This window comes from Chanodichthys erythropterus, chromosome 3, assembly GCF_024489055.1.
Source record: "Chanodichthys erythropterus isolate Z2021 chromosome 3, ASM2448905v1, whole genome shotgun sequence".
Taxonomy (NCBI): Eukaryota; Metazoa; Chordata; class Actinopteri; order Cypriniformes; family Xenocyprididae; genus Chanodichthys; species Chanodichthys erythropterus.
In genome coordinates, this window is record NC_090223.1 from 65,157,614 (window position 1) to 65,166,813 (window position 9,200).

The following is a 9,200-nucleotide window of genomic DNA, read 5'->3' on the forward strand; positions in this document are numbered from 1 at the left end:
ATCGACCCGGATCTATATCTAACACGGAAGGAAGGACTTCTAATCTAATTTTACTAGCACTAAATAAAGTGTATTGCATCGTCGATGTTATAGGTCACTTTTAAAATTGTGTCATATTTTATATCCTGGCCATGGATTCAGTAATCATTGCATCTGTCTTTTAAAGATGTCAGGTAAAAGGCAACTAAGCATCCTCTCATTCACCCTGAGAGGAAAGCTCCCTAAAAAGGCCAGGTTACAGGATGCTGGCCTAGAGAAGGTGACGAAAAGGGTAAGCCCATTAGAGGAGGAGACGGTGAAACAGGTGGAAGAGAAGACAAAAGGAAAAAGGCTTACAATAAACACCAGTCATAATATTTCTCTCTCACACACACACACAAATGAAGAAATGGAAATTGAATAAATAATTTGTATGTGGTTAAATTGAGTTCAGTGGTTGGGTTGGGTTGGGGGGAATGTCACTCTTGCCTGTCTTCAAAACTTGAGAGCCCTGAATAACAATAGTTTAGCATTCGTCTTGAAAATGAAAACAGATGGATTCGTGCCGAATGAGAAAGGTAGGCTACAGATTCACTTTTAATTAATTAGTTTCATTATGTATCTTATTTAGTTTTATTTCCAATAAATAAATCTGTTTCTACCTTGAATATAGCAATAGAGGCTGGAATGGAGTTAAAAAAAAGAAAAATTTAAATTGTTTTGGCTTTACGTTTATTTAGCCTGAATAGTCCAAATGTTAATTCTAGTGGTTTTGTTGTATATACTTAGTATAGGCTAAGTGGATAGGCAATAATATAATATAGGACAGTTTTTTCTATAATTTATGTTTACAAACATTATAAACAAATCTATGTAGGCTAGGCTATTTGTAAACATTTTACTTTATTTACAGATAACTTTATTATTTATTATTTCTGGAATGTAATAATAAAAATGCAACGTGTAGGCCTATGCGACTTAATTCTTGTCCCCTGTAGCTATCGTCTGTATTTTTAACCATGCAGCAAACATTAAAATGCACTGAAAAAAATACTTTAATTTATAAACCATTGTTTTTCCTTTCATTTAATAGGTTTACATTTGGACAGAATCTTGTATAAAAGATAATTGTAGGCCTATTGGCAAAGACGGCAAATACACTCTCTTTGTTTTTTACTAAATTATTATTATTATTATTATTTTCTTAATAAAACTGGTTTTAAATGTTTATAATACGAAGGAACGCTGGAACAAAATCGTTAAAATACCGATTCTGCTCGGAGTGGAATGATTGATTATTTATTTTTATTTTTTTTAAGCCCTGGTCTAGACTGTAGAGAGAAAATATTCTGAGAAATGAGACTATAAGAGAGGAAGGATGCTCTCCCTTCACTGTCACACTGTCACCTTGCATGACTGCTGGCCTTTTTACTGTGAGAAAATAACTTAGAGTGTAACGTGCCATGTGGGATGAACACTCACAATGAGGAGAAATGCAGGAATACAGACTTTCAAATAGCACAGAAACCAGAGGGCTGTTTTTCCATACATAAGACTCTTAAGAAAATTGAGGATTTAAAACTCCAAAACCTGACTTGAATTAACCTAACAAATGAGTTTGGCCTAAAACGGTTTCATAAAAGGTAATTGGAAGTTCACGCAGCCTGGCTAATCTTCGATCCAGGTTTACCTAGTCATGATAGTTTCACATGCACGCTTTTCTTAAGCAGCTCCTAGAGGTCGATCATGGATCAAATCGTATTCACCAGGGAAACATTTTGTGCTATTTTATGTGTTTGGAGAAGCATGGTGTTTTCCTCAGTGCATAACTTACTTTTCACAAATTTATTCTCCATCTGTAAATGCTTAGGAAAGTAATGCAAATATTTCCATTTTGCTGCTAAACTTCACAGTGAACGAGCGCTGCTGCGCTAAACAGACGGGACGCAATAGAAGCGCAATAATTCTAAAATATACATTTTGCTAAAATATTTGATGTTGGACATTAAAATGTAACTTATTTACAATTTTAATCCTACAAGCAAGTACAAATACAAGAGTTTAGAATCTAGTCTGTGCATATTTATTTAAATTTTTACCTATTTTGTGATTTTTAATTTCAGCTCTTCTAATAACCACAAAGAGTACTACAGCTGCCAAACAAAACCAGAGAGAAATGTATTCATATATTTTAAAACAATTAAATATTAGACACAAAACATTTAGCCAGTAAGAAGGGAAAAACCTGTAGGTTTTACACACACACACACACACACACACACATATATATAATTCAGGTTGATTAGGACACTTTTTCACAGTCATTTTCAATAGCAAAAAAGTGTCACAATCAACCTGAATTCACTATATATTATATATATATATATATATAATCTTGTACTCTTTCTGTGCTAAAAATAAGTCTCTGACAGTTCTCTCCCAAGTGCTTCCATTGTTGTCAGTTTTAAAGGTGCCCTCGAATGAAAAATTGAATTTATCTTGGCATAGTTGAATAACAAGAGTTCAGTACATGGAAATGACATACAGTGAGTCTCAAACTCCATTGTTTCCCTCCTTCTTATATAAATCTCATTTGTTTCAAAAAGACTCTCAGAAGAACAGGTGAATCTCAACATAACACCGACTGTTACGTAACAGTCGGGGTGTACGCCCCAATATTTGCATATGCCCGCCCATATGTTCCCAACATTATGAAAGGCATTAGACAAGGGCAGCCAGTATTAATAATTGTGTCATTCATCTGTAAAGTTCTCACTCCAAAAAACATGGTGATTTGTCTATAATGTTTTAAATATATATAAATATATAAAAAGGCATCAGAATATTTTATAGCAGTCGTCTACTTCAGTACATGAAGGTTCACTTTTATGTTCTTTCACTTCATAATCCTCATTTTGAATTACTTTAATAAAATTAACTATTTTTGTAATTTCAGAGCTGATGGAAGTGAAGGAGGAGAGTGAAGAACTGGAGTGAAGTGGAGGAGAAACATCATGATAAACCTTGCAGAAAAACCTTTGAGTCGCTCCAAAGACTAAAAAGACATTTTTTAAAGAAAAGAGCCAAGAAATCTACAACCTGCACTCAGTGTGGAAAGAGTTTCTCAACCAAAAAAAAAGTCTTGATGTTCACATGAGAATTCATACAGGAGAGAAGCTGTTCGGCCATGTAATCAATGTGACAAAACGTTTCTCTCGGCATCAGCCCTGAAGAGACACCTGACAGTTCATACAAAGGAGAAGCCACATTCATGTTCTGTGTGTGGAAAGAGTTTTTCACTGCTGTATAGCTTTACAAGAACATGAGAACATTCATACTAATAGAGTACATGTGAGAGTACATGAGAGAGTACATGTGCTTTGAGTGTGAGAAGACTTTTACTACTAGCAAACAGTTTAAAACTGCACCAGATAATTCACAATGGAGAAACACCTTACAAAGTGTTCACAACTCTCCCGGGCGGGCATGAGTAGGCTACAGGATGGGAGGAAAAAAACTGAAAAAAAATCATTAAACTACTGTCATAAAAAGTTATAGTTTTGTATATACATAACTCCTGAATAAAAATTAAAATGTGTTTGGATTGATTTTTTTTTTAAAAAAGTTTTGAACAAATTTGGTTTGTTCAGATAGTGCAAAATGCAGGTGATAAAGCGGTTTCCGGTTATTAAGCGAGTCATTGTAGATCATTCATTCACGAATGTCCAATTTCAAACGGGCCGATTCATCAAGAATGAGACAGATGTTTGTGAATGGGTCATTGAATCTTTTGACTCAAACGATCTGTTCAAAACACTGGAATCATTCAAAACACAACTGAGTGTTGCTATGAGATGTTGTGATCTTTTTTTGGATTCATCGGATCTATTTTTCGCTACTAAAATAGAACAAAACAGTTATTATTTCATCTAAAACTGTAACTGACTTAATATTATTAACTTGTTTGATGAACTGTCATATCAGTGTCACATTTTCAATAGCGAGGTGATGGGGTCGAATGATACCAGTGATGGTCATTTGTCAGCTCTCTTGATCGTCAGGTCGTGTGATGTATGTTGCTGAACTGTATTCAAATGCAAATGTTATAAATATAAAAACACCACATTTTGAAATTGAACTGCATTATGTCAATTTAGATTATTTGTGTGTGCTGCGCTCATAGACTTTAGAAAACGGCGCTCATTTGTTTGATTTCTCCTTGAGAAGCTGTGCAAGCCTCAAAAGTTTAAAGGTGCTAAAGGATGTTTTGTTTTATACATTTTTTGCAATATTACTTGAAACTGTCTTTGCTAACTGATAAAAGACTATTTATTAGGTGCACTGAAAGTAACATCTAATATTAATACTACATCATCTGTGCACGAGGTAGGGCCTTAAAAACATCAGCCAATTGTTTACGCGATCATCGCGTAAATGATTGGATCAACCCCTCTTGCTTAAGTCAATCACTGCCGTGACCGCTCCTTGTGAGAGACGAGCGCCGGCTGCACGCTCTCCAGTGAACTTTCCACACTCCACAGGTGCCGCATGCAGTGGGCTTTTTTGTCAGGAGACAGGAGTAACAACTGCAGATTATGGAGTTACCTGCATGCAGTGAGTCCAACATCCAAAAAACACGACACAGCGAGTGTTGGTGGTAAAACACTACGTGTTCCAAGCTCACGCAGTGTTTACGTAGTTTTGGGAGGCGTTCCCTCGAAAATGATGGTAAACACTCATGTATCAATACTCGTGTACACGCATTTTGGGAGGCGTTCCTTTGGAAATGAGCTGTGAAGGAGGGGGGTTCTTCTTACGCATGCACTCATTTCAAAAACTCAGTAACAGTCTTTGGATTCTCAGTCGACAGTGAAAATCCTCTCTATCACCTTTTTAAGGTCTTTGCATCCTAACTGAGTTCGAAAACTGTCCTATTCGTTTTTTCATATTCATCATTTGGTGGCTCTCAATTGTCAAAAACACGGGGTGTAAAGATGTTCACCCACCTCTCACACAAAAATAAAAAACTGCATTTAAATTGACTCACGACATAGCTCTCCATTCAGTCTAAGTCTCTTGCCAAGTTCACTTGTGCCAGCTCTCGCTAGTCTTTTATCAATCTAGATTTACATAGGCCTTCACTACAGTAAAACCCCAACAGTCTTTTTAAAGACTAAACCCACAAACATTGTTTTTAAAGATTAGATCAAATTCTCAGCCCTAGCCAGTATCTGCTAGGCAGTAGCTACACTTAGCTAAAACTACCCACGCGACTAAAGGCCAGAACACACCATCAGCCGACGCCGATGAACGACGAAAAGCAAACTGCAGGTGTGGGTTGGCTCACGTCGGCTCACGCTGCCGGGTTGGCTGTGTCTAATGTTGGTTTGGAGGCATCGTATGTAGCGGAATCACTCAAAAGAATCACCTCAACTGGGTAAAACCGCATACAATTGCCAGACTCTCATTTTGCCGGCAGCGCAAGACGTGCAGAATAATGATAGAAGCTGATAGTGCAGCAGCCAAACTCATTGCAATACCCCTGTCCAATGACACTGTCGCTAGGAGAAATTGTAGACATGTCCTAATTATATCAGAGAGCAATAGAGTTTGTAAAAAAGAGTCCTTACTACACGCTACAGCTGGACGGAAATCCACTGATATTGCTGGGCTGGCAGGCACAGCTCCTCACCTATGTCAGGTATCTCGCGGGACAAGGTGATTGAGGAGGATGTCCTGCATTTTGCCACTTCCTCTTCATTTTCAATGTCCTTGATATTTTTATCCGTGAAAATGGTTTATGGCTTGGGACCGATGCGTTAGCCTATGCATGGATGGTGCGGCAAGCAGGAGATGGGGTCAGGGCACGAACAGTTGCTTCTGCACACTGAAGTTCGCTGGCTTTCCAGGGGGCGGGTGTTACAGCGGTTGTATGAGCTGTGAGAGGAGGTGAAGTGGTATTTGACAGAAATCAAATCAGATCTGTGTGAAGCATCTGGATGACACTATGTGGCTTGGCGTCTCTCTCCTATTTGGTCGATATATTTGACAGCTTGAATGGCCTCAACCTGTTCTTTTGCAGGCGCGAAACTCATATTTTGCACCTTGCAGACAAAGTGCACGCCTTCACACAAAAACTAGACCTCTGGCATGGCCGCATCAGTCGAGGGAACTGCGACATGTTCCCCCAGCCTTACAGACTTTACTCACTGATGCAGGCACGTCACACGCATTTCTCCTCCCTATTTCAATCAGCGTCTGAGCACCTGTCAGCAATGAGAAAACTATTTGCGACATACTTTAAAGAGGATTATCGCTCTTTTGCGTGGGTTCGAGATCCAGTTTGTGTGGTGCGCAGCAAACGAGCTATCAATTGATATGCAGGGACAACTTATTGAGCTGAAAAGTGACAGTAGACTGGAAGGAACTCTTTAGCCCTCAACTGCAATAATGAACCCAGCCTTTGGGGGGGCCCAGCTTGCAAAAGGTTGGAGAAGCCCCCTGTTGTATGGGGTATCCGGGGGTTTGTCTTTTTTTGAATGGTTTGAGATGGTCATTGTTGATTTTGGGGGGAAAAAATCCCTTTTCGTCCCTTAAATCTGCGCTTTTTTCTTGTAAATGGACAATTTCATAAGGTCCCAACAACCTGTGTTCAAACTTGCTTCATCTGCTGGGCCCTTATGTTTTTTCACAGGACCTTCTGGCCTACAAAAAATGGTGCCTGATTTGCCACCCTCTGTCTTCTGTCCTGTTTTTTTTTTTTTTTTTTTTTTTTTACAATGTTGTCCATTTTCTTCTTCAGAGAAATGGCATTGTCCTCTGCTAACACAGATTACACAGTGCTGTTGATCTTTTCAGAAACAACATTGAAGATTGAAATTATTAACTTCTAAATGATACTACATGATATTTATATGAAACAATGTAAATTACCTCATACGTCTCTGGCACCTCACAAGAATATCGGGCCTCTGTGCCAAACATTAAAGGTGCCCTAGAGTTGAAAATTGAATTTACCTCAGCATAGTTAAGTAATTAGAGTTCAGTACATGGAAATGACATACAGTGAGTCTCAAACTCCATTGTTTCCTCCTTCTTATGTAAATTTGATTTGTGCAAAAGATCACTGAAGAACAGGCAAATCTCAACATAACACCGACTGTGACGCAACAGTCGGGATCATTAATATGTACGCCCCCAACTTTTGCACATGCCAGCCCAAGTTCAAGGCATTAGACAAGCCAGTATTAACATCTGGATGTGCACAGCTGAATCAACAGACTTTATGCAGGTAAGCAAGCAAGCAGGAGCCATTGTGTGGGTGGCCAAACACACACAATTGCTAGTGTCATTAGGGGCACTGCAGTGCTCTCTGGTATAGGAGCATGCACTGGGCGGAGTTCAAGGACTGAAGCTGACTCTGACACTGGAATGGATTCAGGGGCTGGTACAGGCTTTAACCAGAAGTGGTGGTGGCCTCAAAATAGAGAACTGTGTTTTATAAACCTAAAACTGTCAAACATCTGTCCTAAATTCATTAAAGGGGCTATATGTAAGATCTTTACTTTAATAAAGCATAAAAATACCCCAATATGTTTGCAGATATTTAGGAAACATGTTAAGTTCACCTACTTGTTTCTCAGAAAAACAATGCTGCAGCCAGATATTCTACTTTGAAATGTGTGTTCCATGTCAGAATGTCTGTCTTTGTTTTGGTCTGTGTGAAACCGTGTGCAGCAGCTTATCCAATAGTATTTCGACATAACAGGTTGCCAGTTGGCGGAAAACACCGCATATTGCAGCCATGTAGTCGTATTCAAGCGTTTACATGGTAATTTTTTGCTGTTAGATCGGATTAGAAAAGGAATAAACCACCCCTTCCAATCCGATTGAAATTTCATTTGGATCGAGCTCAATCGGATCGATTAAGGCGTTTGCATGAACGTTTTTCAATCTGATTACAAGTGGATTATTTGGGTGCATGTAAACGTAGCCATTGTCACTTGCGCTCCCTCTTGATGCGTATCCTTGGCCACCCGCTTCTCTGAACAAGGGGGCGGGGCAAACAATTTTGAATTTGGACTGCAGTACCTATTTCAACCACTGGGTGTCATTTCCTATATAAAGCCCCTTTAAACTACTCTGAATTAATTGTTACAAGAAAACCAGGAATATTACACATTGTAAGATTGTAGCAGTTTCTCTTGATGTAATGTTTCATTGTGAAGGGTGGAGAAGCATCACATTTTATATTAAGGGTGTGATCTTTGTTCGACCATGACGAGGCCTGTTGTGAGTGGAACCTGTCCTGTTAAACCGTTGTATGGTCTTGGCCACCGTGCTGCAGCTCAGTTTCAGGGTCTTGGCAAACTTATAGCCTGCACCATCTTTATGTAGAGCAACAGTTGTTTTTTTCAGATCCTCAGAGAGTTCTTTGCCATGAGATACTATGTTGAACTTCCAGTGACCAGTATGAGAGAGTGAGAGAGATAACACCAAATTTTAACACCAACCTGCTCCCCATTCACACCTGAGACCTTGTAACATTAACGAGTCACATGACACCGGGGAGAGAAAATGGCTAATTGAGCCCACTCACTTTTGTTATTTTTTGCTTTGGACTTCTTCACAGGACAGTGCTGTTTCTCAATGTGCTTCCAGATTCAAAATGCCTCACCGGTGAGGCCGAACTATACACACACACATTTTTGTCTATATTTCTTTTCTGTTTCTTCTTGTATAATACACTCTGGGTTGGCATTTATTCTTTGTATTTGTGGTTATTTGTTATAACCTCAGTCAAACAGTTTTAGGAGGGAAAAGAACAAACTTTATTTGTGTAGCCTGCCTTATTTAGGCAGAGTGTTACAATCTTCACTGCATGTATATTTATAACCAAACAAACTATAAAACAACAGTTCTTCCTATATTTGTTTACATTTTAAAAATATTAAACATATGTGGTTCAGGCAATATATGCATATAGTCTGCAAATATAAAACAACCCTAACTCTTTTTGTTAGATATCAGTATTAATTACCAAATAGCTATTACAAAAGTATAAGCAAAAAGTATAAGAAGATAAAATAAAAAATAAAGCAAATGATTCAGTCAAACATACAAAGTCAGCGCTCTGGTAGGCTACAACAGTGAACTATAACTCCTAAGTATATAAAGTTATGATATTTCACTTTTAGTTCAACAAATTATAGATTTATGAG